Source organism: Euwallacea fornicatus, chromosome 16, assembly GCF_040115645.1.
Source record: "Euwallacea fornicatus isolate EFF26 chromosome 16, ASM4011564v1, whole genome shotgun sequence".
NCBI lineage: Eukaryota > Metazoa > Arthropoda > Insecta > Coleoptera > Curculionidae > Euwallacea > Euwallacea fornicatus.
In genome coordinates, this window is record NC_089556.1 from 1883428 (window position 1) to 1910090 (window position 26663).

At 39.0% G+C, this 26663-nt stretch overlaps 1 protein-coding gene across 2 annotated transcripts in view; it reads right to left on the reverse strand.

Annotated features, from left to right (window-relative positions):
- LOC136344129 (uncharacterized) overlaps positions 1-26663 on the reverse strand; it is a 163442-nt gene that overhangs the window by 136101 nt on the left and 678 nt on the right. Inside the window, exon 1 of one of the 2 annotated variants that reach the window (XM_066291275.1) lies at positions 19269-19500. The exons of the other annotated variant lie outside the window; for it this stretch is intronic. The gene's annotated coding sequence lies outside the window, so the exon portion shown is untranslated. Of the gene's footprint in view, positions 1-19268; positions 19501-26663 lie in introns of those variants that run through there. 2 annotated transcript variants of the gene reach the window in all.

The window sequence follows — 26663 nt, forward strand, 5'->3', positions numbered from 1 at the left end:
GAAGGACTTCTATGCGATGGTATGACAGACCGGTTGTAAACGTCTCTACATACAAGAATTAAAAATATTGTGACGTTCCAAGTGAACCTTCTACGCCAATGTTTTCCTGGAATATTCCCAATGGATTATACAAAAAATAATAAAATGTTTAACTTAATTGATTGCGAAACAGTGGCGCGGAGGGGATCCAATTTGAGGCGGTGACAAAGCAACGTTGAAGGGTCTTTTAAGGAAGGAAAGGGAAATTTAGTGACGCAGTAGACTTGGCCCGCTGCTAAAATTCAAGAACAATAATTCTCTGGGTACTAGTTACAAACAGTCAAACTTTTACTTTATCAGAAGAAAATCAGTGGCTCAGAGAACCCCTGCTTGCAGATTTAATAAATCATAGATAAATGAATTCACAAACACTAAGGTGACAACCCAAAGAAATCGCACTCAATTAAGTGCAAATAGCAGAGCTTTCACCGTTAACTGGTAAAGAACTAGGGCGCAATTGAACCGTATTTAAAGGCATAAAAAAGCCCACTATAAGATAGAAAATTCTGATTAAAGGAATAAGACGTCTACGCTAATGAGTCTCAGGTAATATAGTAGAAAAGGAAAGTTTCGAAAACCATGATAATCCATTTAGACCTTTTAGTCGAGAAACTTTAATAAAGTATAATAAGTAAGTTTCCTGGACATTCTTTATCCATTTTCATATTCATAGTTCTTCTTTAAACTGTTCTTGAAGGATAATTGCCTTTAGACCTGTTTTTTGTGACCGTCTCATTTCGATTTTCATGGCGAAAAATGGATATGAGAAAATAATTTTTCCCTCGGCCATAATGATTGTGTTTACCAGAACCGAAATTATCGATACTTACAGTTGGATAGAGTCCAATCTTACGCTCCTTTGCTGTTTCTCCAATTCCGTATCGGGCCGTTTTGTTCGGGAAGTATTGATTTTTCATTAACATACGGCGAAATCACAATCGGCGCTTTGATTTCACCACGCTGAGGGAAATTGATATTTGTTCTCTTAGTACTAGAAATGCAAAGATTTGGACATAAATTCCGATTCGATTATTGCAAAGCGAGAAGGACGGAAAGTACGCGGACACCGACCGTTTTAACGGAGAGAAAGGGACGTGTGCGTCATCTCGTTCCTTTGGAAGTAAAATTTTTTGCCGACTTGAGGAGCCGATTAGAGAACTTTCGTCCCTCGTCTGTTTAAAAATTGAACATTTAACTGAAATTTAATTTCCCCATGTTGTACTGGCAATAAGCCCGGCAATTAAACCGGAACATATCAATTATAGACGTATAAAATCGTAATAAGAACTTTAATTGTCGAGATTTAACGAATTTGTGCCATCTGGCCGAAATAACGAGTTGCAAAAAGGGGAGAATTAATTGCTCTCACATCGGCCGAGTAATAATGTGTAATAAACACCTGCTCCCCCAATAAAGAATGTCGCCCCTATGTGGGGCGTAGGCAATTATATTTAGGCCCATAGGAGCACCTACATGATTTCCAGCACAGGAGCCGTATTTTTGCGTCTGTTTGCCCCTTTACTTTTACCATTATTGCTGTCTATTTCCGGTTATCTCCGCCAAAGAGTGGCATCCACTTATATCGAAAACGTCCATTATAATACATATAAACCGTCTCGAGATGCAAAACTCGTAAGAATTTCAATTCCCTTCAATAACCGCCATATCTCCTACTTCGCCAGAATAGCTGGAAAAGTAATAATTTCGACGATATCGTCAGGCATATTCCTCGGAAAAATTTATACTTAGCCCTAACTAAATATCTTTTAGCTGAAGCATGTTTCTACAACAATCTTGAGTGTGTTGGGACCAATTTGCAAACAAAATCCGACGATTAAAACGTGATGAAAATGCAAGAAACGCCACTGGATCAATACTTTTCGGAGGCGGAGCAGAGGGCAGTTGAAATTGACAAAATGGCACTTAGATGAGGTTTTTTTTTTTAACTGACTGAGGCTCGTAGCGATGCGGACTTCGTGACCTCAGGTTTGTTCACGTCTAAAATTTCGAAAAACTATCATTGTGAAGTCGCGAGGGCTGCCCGAAATTCAGAGGCGTGGTAGTAGGATTGAGAAAGGCAAAATCACTTGGGCAATTTGTAGTACAAATTTAGTAATATTCACTTTCATCAGAATATTTAGATAATTGATGTTATAACACTTACAGAAATTTTTTAATACTAATTTAGAGAATATTTCCAGCTGTTATTTAAATTTTTTGGAGGCCGAGAACGCCTCTGATGCGTGCAGAGGGCATATACAAATTTTTATTACAAAATTTAGAGAATTTTTGTCACAAAACTTGCACAAATTTGGTTGATGGTGATTTAGATTCGATTGATTTAAAGAATGCCCGTTAGGATTTTACGTAAGATACGCAACATGTTTCGTAGCAACACTCGTGTTGCGAACTAGAGAATGTTCGCCACGAAACTTGCGTAGAATACCTTGACAAGTTTTGTCTGAGAATTTAGATAATTTTAAAAACCAAACTTTAGACGAAATTAATAACATCGTTTATAGCATATTTGTGGCAGTACTGCATCGAATGCAGAGAAACGATCATAGTAGAGCTTGTTGCGAAAATGAGAGGATTTGCACTATACAACTTGGGCGATATTTGCTGCAGATTAAGCCTTTTCGGGCCTGTAAAATCTCTTGGTTGCTGAGACGCCATATAATATTTCCAAGGGACCAATACTTTAACTGGGGCACTCGTGTTCAATTCGGGATCCATATTAATTAATCAGACCGAGAAAGAGCGACTTGAAATTTTCTGAAAACGTGCCGGATCAACCTTCTTTTCGCCACCATTCAAAACTTTCAGAATCAATAACGCAGAAATTCCTAAAGCAGTTGCATTAATAGTAATAAGAATAGCAAGCGTAACAAAACGGAGGACGACAAAGGGGATGTGATTGGGCCCTTGGCACCCTTTCTCAACGTTTCATCTGCTATGTAGGTCGACTGCCGAACTGCCCTGAACTATCGACAATTTTTTCCCATGTTTTCATTTCAAGAGATATAAAATTTATTAGCCTAAATGCCCCGAAGACTCTGAGCGAGTGGATTCAAAATAATCATTTCGATGAGCTCTATGTGCTTACACAAACCGGATTCTAATGTCTTTTTCAGCGCCTGAAATAGGGAATCGGTTGAATGGCTCTGTTCAAAACATGGAAAGTGCCTGCAAAATAACCAAGATATTACGAAAATGAAGTGCGAAAATTTCCTCGCCACTTCCAAATAAACTTGAGCTGCAAAACAACTGTTTTTGATCTATTCAAACCAGGAAACTTTTTGATTAATTAAAATCCTGCAAAGTTTTTTCATTAAATCTCTTAAACAAACTGTCGCGGATTTAATGGCTTTACAATGCTACAAAGGAAGCATAAAAATGAATTCTTACTGATAATTCTATGGAGAATATTTGGTAAAATTTCCACACACTAAAAAATACCATACAATTTTAAGCATAAGTCGTTTCTTCGACACGCAAATATAAAAGGGCATTGGAGAGCCCTTGGCCAGTTCTCCCTTTAGTTAAGCATCCGTTTGCCTTTCCAACGTCCTTTTTAAACACTTTTAAACAATTAATTTGTAACGAGCTGAAATATCTTACCATAAACGTATAACCGAACATATGGCAGTCCACACACGCTGCGTCTAAACGCCAAAGCTCTTTGAGGAGCATAATGTTTGATCACGTGGAAGATCCGGCAAAAGCTTCTGGAAAGTGCGGATTACATCGTCTGCGAGTTTTTACTGACTTCGACTGCCCTTCAGAACGCGATATTAAAATTTTAAATTCTCAAGAGTCTGCAAGGAATTCCTGAATGATTATGAGCTGGATAGCAACATTGCCAGATTAACATTTTAATGCTGTTGGAAATGAGCTATTTTATGTAAAGAGGAATTTTGCACCCGATTTTTAATATCTCAACACTTTTTCTCATTATGACTGATACGAATGCGAAGGGTCTTCGAAGGCGTAGGCCATCCTGACATTTGCGATTTATTTTCAAACCCGATTCATTCCGTTTTTCAAGTGAAACTTGCACATTCTATGGAATAGGCGTGACTTTCGGGATTTGCGGGAAATTACTGTGTTTAATGAAAAACGGGATAAAACGAGGGCGATAAAATCTCCGCTGTCCTCGGCGAGTGACGAATTCATCACTTTCGGGATTTCATTACGATTGTAAACGATTGAGGTTTTCCCACTTAACGTTACGCTTCAATAATGGATCAGAGGTCATTAGATCTTCTCCAGGAGGATCCTTAAATCGATACTACGAAGTTGTCTCGGCCTATGCAAAACGTTTGACGATCAGGAATTCGATCGAGCCGTCACAGTGCAAAAATTGTACGCCAATGATTTTCCAGGGTCAACAAACTGGAGGTCATGAGATCATTTCGTGAGATGGGCAAAAGAGGGCATGAAAGTTGAATAATTTAAGGTTACGGTAAATTGCAACAGTGCAACCAGACCACCTACGCCAATGACTTTCGAAGCTAACATTTCCCCAATTCTTGTCTAGAGGCAGTAAAATTTGCTAACTGATTCGATACAGATCAGTGGGGTGGAGGGGGTGTATTTGATATAACGCGGCGAATAAGTGCCGCGAATTGGCCCAAACTTAAAAAAAATTGTAATAATTTAATTAGATCTTTCATGAAATCTTTCGGGGAGTACCCTGGTCGAGAAGGAATATTTGCAAATCCACTGAAAGTAGAGCACGAGCGTAGAGGGTGGATATCGGACGATACCGAAAAAAACCGACGTACAAAAACTGAGATTTAGAAAAATTGTATTTACTCGAGAAATCCATCTACACCAATCAATTTCGGAGTAAGGATGGCGGTAAATGTTGTGCATAAATATTTAAACTTTCAAATTGATTGAGCTGAAAACAGTGGCGTAGAATGGGATCATTTCTTTAGATGACCAAAAAGGGACATGCAACTAGAAGTGATGAAATTTAAGACGTGTAACAGCTTCCATTTGAGTTGAGTTTCACACGAGTTTCAAGGTTAATATTATCCAAGCATTGCACACAAATCACTTAATTTGACTGAGTTCACAGCAGTGACGTAGAGTTCAGTTAAGTGTCTAAAAATAGAGAAAAAAAATTACCATTCGATGAGATCATCCGCGCCAATGAGTTTCAAGCTACGTGTCATCATAGTTATTGTTCATAGAAAAGAAAATTCTAGAGCTGAATTGATACAGGACAGCGGCGTTGAGAGGCTGCGTTTAATGCCGCGGGAAATAAGTGCCTCGAAGCAGAGGAAGCTTTGAAGAATTAGGGAAGCGACTGTTGATAAATAGCGGCAAAACTTAAAAATTAGTAGATCAAATTTGCATTAATACGGGAACGGCCAGAGGCGTCTCTACGGGGTTGACGAATAAGGAGTATACAGCTTAGTTCTATTTGAGGGCTCCGAAGCTCGCCGGTAATGTGGCGGTGCGCCTCTGCGGAAATGAATTTTGCCCCAAAAGGGGGCAAAATTCATTCAGCAGTCAAAGCAATTCGGCTCTTTTTTGATTTTAAAAAGTTTGAAATTTTTTAATACGCCACGGGGAACTTGAGCTATGGTCTAATATTAAAATTGTATATAAAACCGGTCTTCTGGAAGTTTATGCCATTATAGAAAAATCCTGAAGGTTCTCCTCAAATTTTTTCCCCCCTGCATTGTTCTCCCCTCCGTTCCCTCTTTGCCGAAAGTGGCCAGCATATTTGCCTCAGCAAACTTCAGCACAAGCGTGCCATGTTCCGAGTTACTTTCACCCTTTTTATTGTCCCCTAAGATTCACCAGTAAACAATACAATATAATCCTAAGGCGAGCAGTTCTCTCTTTACAAAAACGTTTAGCTCAATCCCAAAACAAATACCCTTTACGCGTGAAGATTTTTCTTCGGATCGGCTTGAAAAATGGCATTTCTACGTGCATTCATTCATTTTATTGTATCAATGCCGTTAACATGGGACTTATAATGACTTCCCAAACTTTTACTACTTTACTTTATCTGTAATGAAGTTTCTCCGAAACTCCCGTTTTCGGGAATGAACCTCAAATGGAACTGTTGACTTTGTTGCCGTTTTTGGGCGGGTCCCACTTTCCCTAATACTCCCGAACGCAAAGTAGATTTTTAATTTTTAATTAGCAGCCGCAAATGTGTTTCGTCATCGTTCAGGTACCAGTTTTTATTGTCGTTCCGGGGGAGGGTCCTCGAAATACCAATCTAATCCGACACCTTCCACGATTGAATTAGACAAATTTATCTCGGTTTCGGTGATTAATGACCAGAAATATGCTATCTGATATTATATAAATTTCGACGCTAACGGATATCGCCCATATGATTTATTTTATCTGCAAAAATTGCCTTTTTTCGCCTCTCGCCTATTTCGACAGTGATTAATTACGTATTCAGTAGTTAATGGGCGCTTAAATTTTTAATGCACCCACTTCAGCCACTCACTAGTTCAGTATTTGCATATCGGGTGGGAGCTTAGAGCACAAAGAATCGCCGGGTGCTACAGGTGTGGCCAGGAACCGAACTTCCTCTTGCGAACGGTACTCCAAGCAGCCTTCGCAATCCCAGGAACTGCGACCACGCGAACGGTGTTGGGGCCCCCCTCGGATCGTCTAAAAATTTTGATTTGTGCCGCGATCTTGGGTTGAAAGTTGAGTCGGTGAGAACCACCTCTCGGGGTCCCCGAGACCGGACGACCGCTTATTTGACGCGTCGGACATGGCTTTACGTCCTCTTGGCACGATTTGAAGTCAAACTTTCACTATGAAGAACCGCTCTTTGGGACATTGGTGAATTGCACAGAGGCCGCTCGCCCGAAGGACCAGCTACGCCACAGTCCTTTTCGTTTGATTGGTTTTGAGACGAAAGTTAAAAAATAACAACAATTTCACCCCTTTGAGTGCCTTTGCGGTGCGACCCTGTCTCGCTATCGTGGATCCACCAAATGCGAACAAAAAAAATGATAAATCGACGGTGTTTCGATCTGCTTTTACTCCTTTAAAGCAGCAGCGTCCTGTTTTATTTCGGCGAATCCACCAAATTATGTTACCAGTGTAAGTTAGTACAACTGTAAGCTCTATAATGCTGCACTTGGCAGAATGGAATATCTCGTTTAGTTTCCGAGAAACGGGGTGAGTTTAATTCGCTATTTCTGGAGGGAACCGAAATAAGTTGATCAAAGTGCACGTTCAAGGCTCCAAGGCCACAATCGAGACCTCCAGGGTCCGTGTACGATCCAAACCAATTGGATCAAATTCTATAAAATGAAAAAGAAGAAGAAAATCAAAATTTAGCCCAGTTTTATCAGCGATGGCAAATTGCACGACCCCCTGGTGCAGCGTGGTTGTTTTAGTGAAGAAAATTCTCAAATTTTGAATACGAAGTGTGTTTAGAGCCTCAAAAAAAATCGCGGGGTCATGTGCGTTGCAACACTTTTGACCCTCGCTATTTTGCATTTTCCGGAAGAGGGGGGAGGGGGGGGGGGGGGGTTCTAAGAGCACAATTTGGCCAATAATTCATGGGCCCGACTGAGCTCTAAATGCGAGCATTCATTAACGAAAATTGTAGCTATTTGAGCATGAAAAAATTAGGAACCATCGCGCTCCAAAACGGTAAACAACGTTTAATTGTAGGAACACAAAGGGTTTGTTGCGAAACAGTCTCAGTTTGATTCTGAGACTAATTTAGAGACTTAACTTGCTCGAAACACGGATAAAAGTTGTAAAAGCTTATATAATTCACTTATTCAAAAATGAATACAATCCTATTCTGAGTTAGTACGCTAAACGACCCTTGACTATACGACTCGAGGTTCATTGAAAGACTTTTAGACATTCATTTTGGCACGAATTTTGACTCGAAACGCTAAGATAAGTTAAAGGAAATTGAACGAAATTGAATCTCTCCGAAATTTAGTACAAATCTGCTCTATGGTAGTAAACTCGACAACCCTGAATTTTCGCATTATGGGCGCAAGGAGGGATCTTTTGGAAGTGACTTTCTTATGGCGAAGAAAAAATTCTATCTTCAATTATTGCAAAGTCCTGAGTCACTGACTAATCCGAGAGTGATTTATGGAATTTTAACGAAAACTTTCCAGAGTTTTGGCACAATTTTCGTCCGAGGCAGGACATTGCGTAACCCATGATCACAGTAACACGTGTTGAAACGCGTGATGATTGAAGGAGGACAATTGTACAATTTTCAGGTTCGCAGCAGTACAGTTATGATGAAGTAAATTTTGTAAGTTTCGGCCGGACAACCCTGCGATTGGTTAGGGAGGATGGGAACAGAAAAATGTTCACGCCGCATTTGCGGCCCGAAACTACTACATTCGATCACCATCGAAATCATAAGTGATTCAAATGATTTAAAATGACTCCCACTCTTATCGCTGGCTTCCTCTTTAGCGGAGCCCCGTACTTTGGCCCCAAAAAAATATATATAATTATCGCTCGAGTACCAATCTTCCATCGTGCCTTTGCCGGAATTAGCCCTGATTATTGTTAATTAAACGCGACTCAAGTTATTAATTTTAGGAAGCTCCAAGGACATAAGTCTTGTCAGGGCAATGGTTGTAAATACACCAAAAAATCCCCCAAAATTGGGGGAACGTTTTAATTTTATATTCGGGCTTTTAGGTGTGTGGGGGCTAAAATTTATTAAGTTGGTTTCCCCACTTTTTTTTTTATAGTCGAAAATATATTATCATCCCATAAAAATCAGAATTTAGTGTGGAAAAAACGTAAGTAGGGGCGGTAAAGAAGATATGATGCAAATTTGCGCCCTGGCAAGGGCAATAAAACCGGCGAACATAAAAATTTTCGGAATTTATTTAATTTTTTTTTTTTTTTTTTTTTGTGAATAATGTCTGGATAGCAGAAAGGAATTTAAATTTCTGGAGTACGAAATGAATGATACAGCTGCGGTAATTTGCATAAAAGTTACATTATTTTTAAGATTCATAAGGAAATTAGATTAAAAGTTTCGCCAAAGTGTATAACACTGTCGTAATTTTGCCTCGCAGCATCATTTGTCATGCCCGAAATGGAAGGTTTTCCAAGAGGAAAGAAACAAGTAATCTACAGGTAAAATAAATCGTGAATGCTGGCAGTATTTGTGTTATGCACTTAGAATTTCCATTGAATTAAACAGGAGAGTACACGTCGTTAATCACCGCATCCTCTTGGAAAACAAACAGAGGAAACGAGTGCTAACACTTGCCTGTAGATTCATGTTGATTCGATAAAACTCACAACTGAAGGAAATTCATCGAAAGTTTCATCAAAATGGGCCCTCGAGACCGTAAACTGACCGCCACATTAAACTGCCATCGAACATATAATCGACTGCCAATCCCAATTTTTAAATCTCGTTTCACTTACTTCAGTCATTATTTTACGAGGTTCTCGGATGCAAATAACATTTTATGATTAATGGCAGAAATCTATGCGATTGTGGTCGGGAACATTCCAAAAACCATGCTAAGGCGCTTCGAAAGGGGCTGAGTTTGAGGTTTATGAATGAATTATGCAGATTTTAAAGGCAAAACTTAGGAAAAGGGGGAAAATTGACACTTCAAAATGTACCATTCATAAGAGACGAAACACTGAAATTGATAAATAATTTATTGAATGGGACTCGATCATTATCAACGAGCGAGGTTTTAATTCACGAGTACCGTTTGTGACTCGACGAACTCTGCCCAGTTAGGGGGTGAAAAATTTTGCCGTTGATAGGCCTCATTTCGAATTTCATTTACTTGCCTACGCCTAAATGCTTTTACCCTAAATGCGGCTCTTACAAGTTGCTTAAGTCAGCCATTGGATAAATTAGATTACTTAATTCTAATATTACGCGTAATCCCAACCAAGCTGAGTACGCGGGTCGTTCGTGCCGCAAAGCTCAATTAACTCACTCATCTGATAGATCCCTCACCCGTGAATGATTTTTGCGTAGTTTCGCAACATGTGGAAGCGACCTGCATCGAGCCTTGTCGTCAAAAATTCATTACACACGAATAATTCGTTACTTTAGTTGCGGTATAAGGCACCTGTGTTGATAGAAAATCCTCTCGCTTCAGCACTATTACCCGCTTCTTTGAGTGTCGAAAACGTGGGCCTCGTGGATAATGACTTCTTTCACTTGCCCATCGAATTGCGCCCTCGAGCGCAAACGGCATGGACACGTCGGGCATGAGATCCGCCTCGCTTATGCATAATCTGAACCAACCGAGCTAGAAATATCTCCACGAATAATAACGCCTTTTACTACCTCATGGAGTAATGTCTCGTTCGCTCGGGCGATATACTCTGGAAACGTGAAATGTCATCAGTTTTACTCACGCGTATGCTGTTTTGACTATAAGCGGCTTAAGTGCTCTTGCGATAAGTGGCTCTCTCGTGAGCTCTAACGTGATTAGCTCGTTCGTACTAAGAGGTATTCACCGCCAAGTAATGGAATTTTATTAGGTTAAACATATTACTCTCGCGATAATAATACTGTTAATTCGCTTATGAATCTCGCTCGCGCACGTGACGTGCTCTCATATTTTGACACGATTTGCCGCACTCCGACATTACGTCTTACTTGAGCTGATCTAGGGGTTGGAATTTTTTTGATATTTAATTCATCGCTCGTGGATTATGAGCCCCCCCGTTTATAAATCAAGGGAGGATGAACTGGACCCTGACGATTCGCACCCTTAACTCGAGGCAACGCGCAGCGGCGTGTTGGGCGAAATTTATCACTCACGGGTATGACTGGGCTCACTCGCTGCTGTGCCTTCGCTTGCCGGTGAGCACACACCCGTAGGATAAAACCTTTGCTCGTAGTTCACGACCTATCTCGCTCACTGCCGAATAGGATTATTTTTTTTGCAACATCCGAACTATCGATTTAGAGTGAACCCCACGAAACCGAGGCAGAATTAAATAGTTTTATTATCCGGTCACGGTAAATTCCGAAGTTCTGTGGCGGGAATGAAAGAAGTGCCGAATGCAACTAACTAATTAATTTCGACAGTTTGCCCTGGTAGAGAGAAAAATTCACCCTTAGGTTAAAGACAAAAAAATCAGAATGATGAATGTACTAATTGTAGTCTTTCAGTGTCTTTCCTTTTGTTTACGGTTCGTTCTACTCAGGCAGCTTCCGCTACAAGCTAAAATTTATTATCTCCGGCTTTGAGCGAAAACCTCAAAAAATATAAAGGACGATCATTCATTAGGTAGGAAGAAACCAGCCCGGGAACGATTTAGTTAAATCCTAGCCGCCTCTACTGGGGGGACAGCCGTAAGAAATGGGGTCCAGGGACAAAAAGGGGGCCCGAATCCGGCATTTGCACATCGAAATTATGAGCCCCAAATAAATTATTTACAGGAGGTCCATATAACTCGTGAGTGTTTCATTCCGAGAAAGTGTTTTGGATTTTTTGCCGCCAGACCCGGTTTTTTGATGGATCGGGGCTTCGCTACCGAAACGATAAGAGAAGGAGGGAGGAAATGAGAGAGGGAACTGATTACATTACAATTCCAGGTTGTGCCGTGCGAAACCAATATGTGCAGTCAATTTCCACACACAATTTTATTCGCAAGAGAACAAATCATATTCACGTCATCAAATATATCCATTTATTGCTCCACTTCCCGGAAAATAGTGTCTCCACAGTAAATGGGAAAACTTTTAGTTCGCAATATAATATTTACCCGGTAACAGTTTTAGAGCAAATTCTAAAGTTTAAAAGGAGTTTGTTTGCCTCGCCAAACGCACTTAGAGAAATTAGTTTTCTACTTAAGATAAGGTTATGCTCCGCAGATTTGCGCCACTGTAAAACCCAATTCCAGCTGCCGGAGTGGATGAAAATTCTTAAACCGACTATTTGAAGCAGAAGATGATTTACTAATACATGAAACCGATAATCCCATCTTAAGCCTGCCCTAATCCACCTGTTAGCACGGACGGGCTTAAGTTCATTGATTCACTTTCGACCCCTGAACTTCATAAATTAAATTCACCCTTAAGTGCCGCGAAACTTACATCTTTTTGATTTTTGTAGGTGGATTTTTGGACCCGCCAACAAACATCCATATTTACAAATTTACAACACCTGCAGGCCTTTTTGATGAATAATGCAGTTACGTCTGTTTGATTTTGAACTCGTATTTTGTACGCGTTTCACATGCAACACCAGTACTATGAATATTACATGAGGTGCATGAATTTCTATTAATCCAATCTTCAGAGATTCATTTCAATAACGGCTTTCTTAATATAATTAGTTTTGAAAAATATCGGGGATGTGCCACGCATCTTCCGAGTGAGAAGCTACGATGAAATGAATAATGAATTTATGATAATCCAGTCACGTGAATTTCCTGATGTTTCGTTATTGGTGGATTTTGTGCGTGCTCTCCCCCGTCGTTTTATTGTTTCGGCCTTGAATTTGTTCCCGTTCAATGAGATAATGACAAAATCATCGACACGGCGAGGCTCTAATGACAGTCAAAGATCAGCGAACATTTCCGTAGCAGATTCAGGCACAAACTTAATTCTGGATCCAGTGCGCCACTGTTTTGTGCCATTCGGGCCATAAATTTTTTATTCATTACCTGAGCGAAGGCTGTATCGGAGCACTCGCATTTATTTCGGCAATAACAATCCAACAAACTTTTCTCTGGTAGGCTTACCCCTATGGGCTTAGGGTCCTTTAGGTCCAATACGCCACTGGTTTTTCTCGAATCAAACTGCGACCTCTTTCCGTTTATTAACAATATACAAGTGGTTACTGAATACGAAGCTGGTTGGTGCACGAAGTCTATTTCCGTAGTTACAAATTCAAATTTGTCGGGTTTATGAAAGTGCCGTAACAGGGTCTTAATTAAGAATCCAGGACGCATCTCGTTTCCTATCAGTCAAGTCGTAAATTTTCCTAATTATACGCAATGCTTGAGGGAAAGTCGCTGCTGAGGTTCTTTGATTCAGATAATGCAGTTTCGCAGCACCGATTTCCCAAAATTTTCCTTTTTTCAAAATTTCTTCAGTGGTTTTTCTCAATAAAGGTTTACTACACCGTCCTTCCTTCGTCAAGCACGCTGCAAACTTCTCCTCGTGTTGACAATATGTAATTGATTATTGGGTCCGAAAGTCATTGGTGTAGGAGGCCTATTTCCGCGATTATTACTCCAAACGCCTCTGTTTTTTTATCGATCAAGTTGTAAAATTTTCTGGTTATACGTTACATCGCGGCACCCGAACACCACTGATGCAGATGGTAAAGCTACAATTTTCCACAATTTTCCTTGTGAGAAGGGTTTTTAAGTGCGTCGTCGACTAGGCGCCACCGGTGCCTTTCTACTGAAGTCACAAATTTTCCTGCTCATTTACGTTACTTCAACAATTAAGCAGCTTTAAATACTGTTGTAACAGGTAGTGCCTTTGGCTGGTTACTAATTTTCAAAAATCCCTTTGGAAAGTGTACTTTTCAATGTTCTCGAACGCCACTGTCTTTTTTACCAGATACGCTTCAACATTTCTACATTGTGCCCAATATATTACAAATTATGGTTCATAGGAGTCCTCATAAATTGCGTAACTGTGTTTGCCGCAACTACAAAAGCACGGCCCTGTTTTCCACCAATCAGGCTAGAAGCGTCACTGATGAGGCCGTACATGAGGGGCTATTTAAAGGAAAATCGTGGGCCGAAGATCACTACTTTTTTTGCTAAAATTTATAAAATTTCCCTAATTTTTTTAGGTTTTAAAAGAGTATGATTTTAGGCTTTTTTAATCCCCAATCTGACCCCGCACGCCCCTGTTTCTTCAGCAAATGAATTGAAATCCCTTACGGAAAATCTCCGGCGTAGTCTTAAATTCAAACCGACTGTCTATCCTTCCAACTAACTTTAAATGAGCCTCTTCTCCATGTTCCTCACCTTTCCAAACTAAACTCAAACTCGAAGAAAGCGGTCGGCAAACCCGTTGACAAAGCTTCCACTAATCGGATGTATTGTAAATAACTTTGTATAGTTTCGTTAAGTGGATTGCTTCGTCACAGTTTCACAACTGTTAAGTGAAACTTTCGAGGCTCAAAAATTCGAAATGATAATTAGCAAAGCAGTTTCCGTATTACAAGAAAATTAATTAGGTTTGTGCAGTGGTGTATCAACAGGTTTCTATTCGCTTTTGCTAATGTGAGGCAATAATCGTATATCAGATTCGAGGTTGATAGGTGCATGTCTAGGCTGCTAAGTTATTGTTGAGTACAATTTGCGTAATTGGATTTGAAGAGATTAAATCAAAGAATTGAATTCTGAAGAAGAAACGTCGATCAGTGAAATTCGAAGGAGAATCCCTTAAGCATTGTGTGTAACTGATAAAACTGGCAGCTGAATTGCTAAAGAAGCAGAAGAAATTGCGATAATTTTTTAAAGAAATTGGACAATCAATAAATGGATTACGGACAAAATAGGCCATCTGCGTCAATGATTTGTGGGGTGAACGATGTCGCTGGTGTAAGGAATAAACGGTTGAAGCTCATGCTCAATTGCCAAAAAAAACAGTGGCGTGCAGAAAGCGCATTCGAAAACGTGTGGTGAGCATGCGCCCGAAACGAACAAACAAAAGAAACCAAACGCAAAAAAAAAAACTTCCGAGACAGACCAACTACACCAATGATTTTCGGAATAAATAACTGCAAGCCAAAGATTTTCCGGTTAAACAGTTGTTCAGTCATTGGGTATTACCATTAAAATTTACAGCTCATTTGGCAAAGGGACCGGACCGTAAAAAAATAAAACTGCAAAAACAAATCCATAAATTGTAATGGCCCAAATATACCATATACCCCAATGATTTTCGATTAGAACTATCCCTGAAGTATTCACTATAACATGTTAAATTTTCCACTTATTTGGTGAACAGATAGTCGCGTACGAGAGCCACATGTGAAATCACGAAAATGCAGCCTCTTCCAAACCATTTCAAAAAAAGATTTTTCTTGTAAAGTTGTCTCTACGGTAACGATTTTCGAGATAAACAATCCCTCTAATACTGAGCTAAATCTACAGTTTGTTTGATGGAGAAACTATGACGTTCCGCGTTCCGGATTATCTTGAGATATGCAAATTCCCAATTACCAAAATAGACATAGAACAGCAATTTGCACTAAATGATTTTGAGGCTAAATCGCTTCTCAAGCAATGTGTAACATCAAAAAAGCGCGCAATTTATTTAAGAGAAGAAAACCATTGGCGTACGAGATCATCTTCGGAGAGAGTGAATAGAGACAGTGTCAAAGCTTTACAATAAAAAAGTATTTTTGGTACATTTAAAGGGCGAAATTAGACCACCTACGCGAAAGACTTTTCGGCTGGAGAACCTCTGGAATCCTGTGAACAGTTCAGAGTCTAATCGGTAAAGACAATTGAAATCGATGATTCACGTTGATAATTGCCTTGAAGTGAAATTTTTGACAAATAAGCCAAGAAATTCACTACTGGGCATTAGGACTCAAGCGGCGATATGTCCCAATATTCCAGAAATCCGCATAGGTCTTGATCGATCTCGCCTGCATAATTGCCAATTAATTCTCTCAAAACTTTTAAAAATTATACGTTTGTTAAACAACTCGCATCCCTCATCGATCTGAAAATTTCTCTGATCTAATTTTTCGTAATTTTTAAAGGAATTTTTCACTAAAAATAAACACGTAAATTATGTAGTCTTTAATTTGAACAAAACATTTTAACAAAGATCAATCAAACCACACAACTATCGACAGGAGAATTATATGCCGAATCCGATATTGATCCAACTCGATAGTTACATTATCCTGAATGTTTATTGGCAATAATCTATTCCATTGTTCAATAATTGCTTTGTGGCAGTTCAGTAAACAAACATAATGGATATTGGAAATTTTTAAAAAATAACTACGTCATTATGTAAAATTGCGGCTCTTGGAAATCTCAAGTTTGCACCATAATATTTGTCAATATGATCAGAGAAGCATATTTAATGTTGGAGGGTTCAAAGTGGGCTAAATCAGAAGCCAACGACTGCAGGCGAATCCAGAGTTATGGCCCTTTAGGAAATATTTATTTTGGGGCTCCCAATTTCTTTCTACAAACGTCATTCCCGAAGGTTTACACTTTTTACTTGCATTAACGAAATCCTTTTAAGGCTCGCTTCAGTTAATGAGTGATGTTTCATTGTTGTGTTTCAGTTTAATTTTGCAATAATGCGCATTAAGAGGATTGAAGGAGGGAAGGTATTCCCATCAAATGGATTTGAGTAAAAGATTATGCTTTTAACACCTCAGGCAATGCAAATTTTTACTTACAGAAGAGAAATGCAGGCACTAAAAAGCGTATTTATGCAGATAATCTCCCGGTAGTTTGCAGGAAATTTTTGTTTGCTTCCAAATACACTTCATCCCCTCCTATCGTCCGATCGATTCTTCGTTTTGCTTGATAATTTGGACCATTTCGTATGAGATAAAATGGACCATTAGGTCGAGAGTATCGATTTTTCATTAGTAGCTATTCCTACGAGTATTACAATAGTCTATATTTATAAGGGTGAAATTTATGGTCAGTAAAGTGCGGCTATTTATTTGTTTTATTGTGGAAAAAGACAGCGCACACGCATTTGCAATTCAAACTGGATCCCGATGTTTTAAAAAAGGAATCGTTCGTGTTCAGGATATGTAGCTATTTCCTATGTATGTAGGTTTCGATGGCCTGAATACTGGAATTTTAGGTGATGAAACGCCCCTAATTGAAAGTGTGCCTTCCTCGAGCTTACAACTTGAAAATCAGTGTTGAAAGTTCACCTAACGGTTTCGAAATTGCAGAAGATCGTCGACGATTTTTGACTTTAAATTCTCTTCGCGACCTTGAACGAGTTTCTGAATCGTCCCATACCGCAAAAGTCCCACGCAGAAACCGAAGGAAAGTTTTAATACGGACTAGTTTAATTTAGATCATAAAAAAGCTCCAATTTTCAATTCTAGGGTGAAACCTGAGAGTTCGAGCTCCTAGAATGAAAGCCTCTCACTTTTCGGAATGGAATTTTTGAATTTTCGATCCGCAGGAACCGGAGATTTGAGCTCAAGATTCGCGTTGAAAAAGCTCAAAGTGTTCCAGAGTGTGACAACTTTGAAACCTTTGAATGGAAATTTGTGATTTTACATCTACTTAGAATAAAATTAAGACCTTGGTTCTCTTTAAAAATTATTTTGAACAAATATTAACCTTATGGACGTTTTCCAGGTCACCATAGAAAATCCTCAATTTTGCTCTGTAGAATGGAATTTGAAATTAATCTAAAAAATTTGTAATTCGCCCGAATTTCTCTAATACCTGTGGTAAAGCGAAACTTACCCACTTGTTTCCAGAATGTAGTGTCGGAATTTGGAATTAAGGAAACTTCAAATCTGAAATTTAGCTGGGAAATTGGAACTTTCAATAAATAGCACAATAATTAACTTTTACAAGGGCCAGACCTTAAGCTTTCAGCCAAGGAAAGCCTCAAGGATGATTTTTTAAATTTAGAATTTTTGTGAAATAAAGAGTGCAACTTGAAACTTCTTGGAGAAAAGTTTCCAATTGAAGTTTTCCTTAAAAAAAAGCACGAAATTTATAAACTTTCACTTTCGAAAAAACCCTTAGTCTTCTTCAAAGGTAAAATGTAAATTTAAGTCCTCCTGAAAAACATTATGGTGTTTTTTGTATGCATCGGACTAAGACAGAATGCACGAATATGCAAAAATATGGAGTTCTTTTTCAGTTTTTCTCCCTCATCACACAAAAAAAAACTTCAGGATTCAATAATCTAGAATATGCCTAGAATAGGGTTGGGAACTTAGAATTCCATTCCAAATATACTAATACGAACTCGTTGGATTCCGCTAAACAGTAACTAATTATTACAAATCTAATGGAATGCGCATAACAGGTTTAAGTTTTTTACCTATGTGTGCGGCACAGGAAACCTGCAGATTTGGTTTTTAGACCTAAAGTAGAAATTTGGAATTTCTCTCATAAACATCGAAATCCTTTTGAGTTTACCCTATCAGCTCACGGATAATTTCAGGACTGACCCTAAGATTGGAATTTAAAATATGGCTAAAATTAAATTTGGGAGCATTCGAACGACATCTAGGAAGAGAGTTTACTACAAAAGTTAAGATTACCGAGCTATTGAGGGTGTTCTACAAGGTACTGAACCACAGATATACCTATTGCGATTCAAGTAAAATATATGAATTGCTTGCACCGCATCTAGCAGGAAAAAGCTTCATGAATCCTACAATAAATATATAAGAACTTAGAATTCATCTTCTTTTGAATCAAATTCAAACGTGAAGTAATGCAAAATGTTAGGATGGATTCCCAGAATAGAATTTGAAATGTGCCTAGAATAAAATTCGAAACTTAGAGTTCACTGCAAGATTTAGTAGTACGTCTTTGAACCTCTTCCAAAGACTAACTATACAAAAACTTCAGTTTTTATCCAAGAGTGGAACAAATTAAAGTTCACTTCTAAAAATTTATTATTCTTTTGAGTTCCTTACTTGCATCCGTTAAAGGAAAACTTCAAGATTGATTTCTAGGACAGAATTTAAAAATCTGGATCTTTCCTAGAAGAAAATTTAGAGCCATGAGTTCACCCATAAAAATGCGATGTCGTTGAGTCTCTCTGCCATTTTCAGGGGAACACATGTAAAATCGTCAATCAACATCTATCAGTCTCGGCTTTTTATGTTAGTTGCAAATGCAGCAATGAAACCCGTGACGCTGTCGCCGAAATTGCAGTTGGAGAACGCATCAGAAGGTTGAGAATAAGATAACTTTTCAAGCGACGAGGGACAGGAGTCGTGTAATTTTTCTTAAAATCTTCGCATTCTGCCATTAGGTAACGTTGCTTGTTTATTCATAGCGATTAAGCATGCGGATCGTTATATTTTCGAAGCATATATGAGCAGACGAATGTCATGGGTATTACACCAATTTGCTAGAGCGATGAGGGGAGAGAAATTTCTAATCGACGTAAATTGCTGAAACGTGAAGTTGTGCGGACGCGTACTACACATAATCCTAATGGACTGTTAGGAAACTGCCTTGACTTGTGCGATTCGCGAAGAATTACACCCGTACACGAGTATCCCTTGCCGCTGCATGACACTTACCAATTATTCCCACAAACCTAGTACCCACTTAACACATGAGGCAAAAGCACGAGGCCCTATATAAACAGGGGCACATCAAAACGACAATATCCCACTCGAGGTGAACACAAAACGGCAAATTAACACATCGTCCAGGCACGTCACCCCGATAAAAGTTTCAACTTCCGAACGAGTTCTCCGAACGAAACTTTCCCGATTCGAGATCGCAGCCTCCTGCAGGACCGTACTCAGTGCTGCTGCGAGGCTACTGACTTCTGCTGCGGCTGCAGCAAAATCTGAGCCATCTCCCGAAAGCGAAAGAGAGAGAGAGGGCGCACGCGTTTCTCTCCCTGCCCTCCTACAGCGCTCTATTTGACACCTCTGCTCTCCCAACCTGACCCATTGGACTCTTTCCCGGTGTGTGTCGTCGACGTATTTACCTGGAATCTGAACTCAAATTCGGTTTTATGGAAATTCGGCGCTGTCTTCTTAATCCATGGAGATTTATGGAATTTTAAATATGCCACGAGTTGTGAATTGTTTGCGAGGAACAACGAGATACGGGAGCTTTTATAGAATCTTAAAAACTGGAAAGTAATCAGTTTGAGGGGAAGAGTTTTGAAATTTTCGAAAAATCTTCGGAATTCGTAAGGTTGAAGAGGCAAATTTCGTGAAAATTTTTAGATACAGGGGGTGAAGTGGAATGAGACTGCCCCGAACTTTAAAATGGCGAAAATCTCGAATTTTTCCTGTCAGCAAAGATTCACCCCCTTTACTATTTGGATATAGCCGAAATTTAAGGCTGTGGTGTAGTGCACAACTAAGCGGTGGCGCACGGAATTTTTTGGAGCAGCAAAGAAGTTGAGTAATACTCAATTTTCTAGACGTAATCGAGGCTTTCCAATTCTAGAATAACCAAGTTTTCCAGACGTAGCCGAGACCCTGACTCGGCATTCCCTATAGAAATCAAAGATGGAACCCGCCCACTTTTATGCTGAATGGCAATCAGAGCCTCGTACGCCACTGGGTTATCGACCACGGAATTGCTACTTAAAAAAACATTAATGCCTGCAATGGGCGATGTAGCACGCATTCATTAAAACGTCATACTTTTCAGAAACATCGGTTTAATTTCGATCAAAAAATTTTCCGGAAAATTTCGCGATCCGAGGGCTGGAACGCCTCAGACCTCTGCGTTTAATATTTGGCAAACCGCTTTTGATGGGCCTCCAGCTTTGAACCTAATTTTTCCGGGTGTAACTGAGACTAAACGTAGGGCCTAAAACATAAATCAGTGGCGGGATGCGTCACAAATTCCCACGCAAAAACCGCAAAGTTGGGACATAAACAAATTTAACCCCCATCGGCCTCACGTCTGTGTTATCGCGAAAGAAATATGGGCCACCATCGGGACTTATGCGACTCTAGAGAGACATAGATTCCAAGTAGATTGAAAACTTTGCAGTTATTTATACAATTCGGAAAGCTGATTGCGAAATATTGAGCTTGTCCCAGAGAGGGTGGAGGGGGCGGTCACGTCTTGGCCATAGAACGAAAACCATGTTGCTCTATTGAAAAAACACGTGGATAAGAGTTTTAGGTGGCAGACGATATTAATTCTGGACTTTGCTTCGAAGTTACTTTAATTTTTAGAAAATTGGAAAACTCCTCTTCTTCATCGTTCTATAGAATGGCGCGGCATTTTCCATTATATATTAAAAGTACTTCCTGTCTTCCATAATGGAGTTAAACAATGAAACTCTATCTTTAATTTCATTGCTCCTCGACGTATTTACATAACGGAGGAGGGTATGTCTTCTGCTATCTGATTATTGCTGTGGATTCGATGCTGTAGTGAAATCGGAAATTGTCTTTCCAGCGATATTAAAACTCGGTAAGAAAATTTATATGGACATTTCAATTTCAATATTCTAAGCTTGAAGTGAAAAACAAACCATTCGGCAAAGAAAAATTTAATTCAGACCGGAATTCCTAACTGCCGGACGTTTCCGATGGAATCTGTACCGTAAAGATTGGCAATGGACGTTTTATCAATAAAACTGGCATAAAACGTGGGATTTGTTGAAGTCTAAACGCGTCGGAGTGCCCGATCGAAGACCCTACAAGACTAAAATCGAATATCATTTAAATACGGACCCGGGGAGGCTAAGCGGAAGAAATCTGATATAAAAATAGGCCATAAAGTTTATTTGGAGATGGCAAACGCGCGTTTTCCCAAAACGAAGTGTGAGGTAAAGTAAAAAGTATTTCGGGAAATGTTTAGGGCACTTGGAAAAAGGAAATAATTACAGGCGACTTGAAATTATTAATGTCCCTCGGTGACCTTTCGACACATGTTGTCCCTCTCCGTCGCAACGTTTTGCGGACTTTCGAATTAAAAAGCAATTAACGACCTTTGGATTGCCCTTTACTACCATGGTGTGAAGGAAACTTAGCTAATTTATAACAGCAAATGCAAATTTATGTTCTGCCTTGCTTTGTCTAACAATTCGTATACCTGCGAGATAGGGCTTAATTAACTAAAGAGATCGTGTGTGCGAGCCTACCCAACAGCAACAGAGTTAATAGGGCCCTTTTTGTGCCAATGACTCCGAATAGAATTAGGCCCTTATCAAATTGAATGCATAAATAACAGGTATTTTCATGTGTTGTACATAAGACGCAAATGGGTAATTAATTTCATTAAGTTACTCAAGTCGGCATATGCGTTTTCGCAATTCACCCACCTCTGGATATATAACTAATTAAGAAGGACGTATAGGAGATATTCACGTCGCGAATCTGGCTCGTTTCCGTCCCGCTCTTCGTGTACCTGCAAGACGTTTCTTAAACAGAAGAAGATATCTGTCGCGGATATGCCCGTTTAATTTCAACATATTAAATGGGGATCTTTTTGCTACTATGCTTAATCTGCCATGAAATGAGCCTTCCAGTCTTATTAAATTACGCCCTATTAAGAAGTGATTTATTACTGTCTCTGTTTGTGGTGTAGAAGAAGTAGAATGCAAATTAGCTAATCTCGCAGGCTGAAGGATAAATCGAGAGAACGCAAATCGATCATTGAATAAAGAAAAACTACTGTCTCGCGGTTTTCGTGCGAGTCAGTGTCATTTAACGAGAAGACGAACCGAGAGGGAAACTGCAAATCCTGGAAAAGGTCGCAAAGAAATGTGAATGAAGCACAGTGATTTTTTTCACTTTCGATTATTGAAAAGTGCACATGTTAATGTGATCTTCCTACGTTTTTCACAATGATTAATGGCTCTCCTCCTTAGGGGGGTGAAATGTGAGGAAACTTTTTTTTTATCTTTAACAGTCAATTAAATTAGTTTTAAAATCATTTCGAAGGAATGAATTCGTCCATATCAACGTGAGTTTAATTACAAAAAAACAGAACATTTTAAACTACCCTCTAGCAGTTTTTAGAGCGATCATGAAAATTCGAAAACACTGAAACTACGATTTTGGAAAATTAAACTCGAAAAGGAAGCAGTTTCACCACTGAAAAAGCACATTGCAGCTGGCCTCTTCCGCATTTTCGCCGAAACCAGTGGCGTGTATCTGGGGGACGGACGGAAACTTAGATCATGAAAGAAATCAGAACCATCGAAAACTATGCCGGTGGTGCAGGCGAACCCTGGACACATAGTAGATTAACGTGGGAAATCGGTTTTACTTTTAGGCCCCTGCGCAGATTACCCAGTTGAAAAACTTTTACATGGAAGCCTTAGTCCCCATGACCGGTGAACGTTCCGCAATTTTCTCAACCTTCTAATAAAAGCCGTTTCAGCTCAAACCTCCTTCGAATTTCAAAAATTTGAATGTCCCGCGTAACCGTTCCAGGCCGCGATTGGTCAGAGTCAAGACTCTGTGTTTGTTTAATTCTGACCTTGATCCTGACCAATCGTGGCCACGAGCGATTACGCGGGACGTTCAAATTTTTGAAATTTGAAGGTGTTTTGAGCCAAAACGATTCTAATTGGAAGGGCGGAAAAATTCCAGAATGTTGGCCGGTCTTGAGTACTATGACTTCGATGTGAAAGTTTAGCAGTTGGATAATCCATGCCGGCGCATAAAAGTAAAAGCTAATTTCCCGTGTTAACCTCCTATGTCCAGGGTTTGCCTGGACACCCGGTATACATAATTCTGTAAAATTATTTCGGAGAAATAAATTCGCATAGACCACTGTAATTTTTATCATCGAAAATATCATACTTTGGCGTAATTTTCCTCTAATTTTAATAGTGATCAGTGGCGTTTTACAAGACCACTCAGCCAGCAGAAACTTTACTCTTGGAAGGAATGGGGCAGTTCTGCAATAATATGATTTCAAAAAATAGCCCCTGAGAAAGAAATCGATCCACGCCGCTGTAATTTTTATTGCCGGAAACTGCAGACTTTCGTCCACTTTTCCTTCAATTTTCCCTGCGATCAGCGGCGTTTCCTAAAAAGACTGTGCCAACGCAAACTTTGCCCCTTAAAGAAATCGCATAGATCTGATGATATGTTTTAAAAATATCTCCGATTGACCAATTTATCTGCGCCAGTAAAGCGGGGACAGTGGCATTTCGTAGGGGGAATCGACTCCAAAACCTTAATAAATTTGAATCAATTTTCTTTCTCGATTCCTTCCCCCTTGGCAATTAATTTAACGTCATTGCTAATACCCTTTTTTACGATGTTCTTCCATCTAATTTTCCATCACATCTCAGTTCCAGAAAGACAGTCCGATGTTCCATAATACCAATGTTCAATTTTTCCGTGACGTGCGTACGTGATGTGGTCCAGGCTGCTTGAAATTCAGCTCTGCCAGCTACACATGTCTGACAGCAAAGAGTCAAATATAAGGTACATTTGCGAGCCATTTGCGACAAAAACCAGGCATTTGATCTAATGTATTTAGGGACAAAATATTTCTTTTTGCTGGATCTAAGGGAAATAACATGAATAAAGGGGAATAATATTTCAACTTAACCCCACTCGAGCCACAAGCATAAATTTCAGAAATAATATTCAGCCCTCTTTCATCTCATAACATTTTTTTTTATAGTATATTTTTGCAGTAGTTATTGACTTCGACTTAAACGAAGAGCTGCCGAAGTTTAGAAGCTTTAAAAGTACGAACATGCGGATTTGCCTACATACATATATGGCTGTGAACATCCATTATGCTCTATACATTTAACTTTATTTTGCATATCGGGAAAAGCTGCTTTCCCAGGCAAACTGAAGTATTGAGACATAGACTCTGTTTTCTATTGGAGTTGGGAAGCTTCAAGCGCATGTATACAAGTTGTTGATGGTAGTCAATGTATTTCACTATGCTGCGTCTATGACATGGAGAAATGAATCACCACGGCAGGTTTGACAAAAAATTGGTCACAGATAAACTTGCAGGCGATAATGGTTGTTCGAAACGTTGGTGAATGGTCGTAGGTAAATTTTACTTGGGAGGTCTACAGGTGGTACCTGAATAAATTCTTGATTAAGTGTTGGTAAAAAAAAATTATTAGAGACTTTCATTAAAGAAAATGTAGAGTTGATCACAACGTCGAGCGTACACGATCATTCGCTATAAATTGTTTCTTATTCTTTTGCTAATAGTAAATGTTTTCGCCAAATAATTTCGAACAAGTATTATTTGATTAAAAACATATAAATGTTCGAAATAAAGAAAAAAATAAAAATAATATTAAAATAACAATATAACGGAGTCAATAGGGCAAGATAATTTAAACATTCTTGAATGTTCTCACGAAAAATTGAACGTATGCACATAACCAAACAACAAAAAATTAAATAATGACAAAAAAATGTATTCGAATGTTGGTGATAAACAATTCGGATTTATCAGTACCCCATAGGGAATTCAGTTACGACACTGTTGTCAGAAGCCTAAAAGGAATTTTCAAGATAAAATGTGTATAAAAAAATATTTTCTCAATTATTTTCCTAAAAATAATTTTTCAAAATAAAGCATTTTTCGGTCCTCGTTTATTTTTATACGATTTTCCTGGCTTACGTCACATACTGGTGGTAATGGAGCTTTGTTGGTACTGCCCCTATTTGTCTATTTCCATAGATACGTCCATCACATTCGCGTCATAAATTAGAATGAGATGTGCCGCCCATGCATAAACTTGTAAAAAAAAATTACACAAAAACTATGCAACTTTAATACAGGCAATTAAATGTGAAAATAGGTTACTTTTCGTTACAGCTTCATAATACGTCAAAATAACAGCAGTGCTCTATTTCAAATTTTTAAGCTTTGACCATTTTTTGATGATTAAGTTGGTTTTATTTTTGTGGACACCCCGTAGAAGGCGTTAAGCGAAGCTTGATACCATACTGAGATGCGGACCTTCTACTGTACTGTGACAACAAATTGGCTTCCCAAATACCTTTCCGTTTGCTAACAATTTGCAATTTTGCAATCATCTGTAACTGTCACTTTCAACATTCAATTGCACATATCTTGAGAACTATTCACTCTTAGATTGCCAACGTGTTAATAAACTCGTATTAAAATTGGACGTAAGATCCAAAAATGCAATAATACACAGGGCGTTCCATAAAAAAAAAAACAACATGTTTCGCTGTATCTTTTTTTGTCAGACCTTGTATAAATGGAAATATTTTCAAAATGTACCTTATAAGGTCGTACATATAACTGCAAAAAGAATTTTCAAACTGAACTATAAACGAGGCCGTAATCGTACGACGCGCGCTTAGTGGGCAACCCTGTATAACGTGCCGGAACTGCTGAAAACTCCCCCACAGGGCGTAAACCCCATCGAAAATCTATGGCAGCTATTAAAAACTGAAGTCCAAATGAATACATCAAAAATAGAGGGGAATTAAAAAAATGTCATCATTGCTACACGGGAGGAAATGTCGGCTAACTACACATTTAAATTAATCCAACCAATGCCGCGGCGACTTCAAGGCATTGTAGACTTCCAGAGAAGCTCCACAAAATATTTAATTTGAATTTTACATTTGTCTTTAACTAAATTGCACATTTAATATGGTGCACGCTCAGTTTTGTGTTTTCACACTTGCAATTTAACAATTTATGATGACAATTTGGTGAATTTATTCTCGGTTTTGAAAAATATTTTTTTATATTTTATGATGTAATATATCGTGTAGGTCGATGTTGACAATAAGAGCTCCTAAAGTCGTTCATTTCGTGTGATTATTTAAGGAATTACATCATTTTAACATGTTTTCGCCCAATTTTGCGAGTAACTGTATACGAAGCGCGCGTGCAAATTTAGGGCTGATGAGACATATTCACTTTTCCAATGTATCGGCCCGTTGGGCGGTTTTCGGGTGGCAAGACATTTTTTGCTGCCTTTTTCTGGAGACCCGCCGCGACGACCCGTTTAT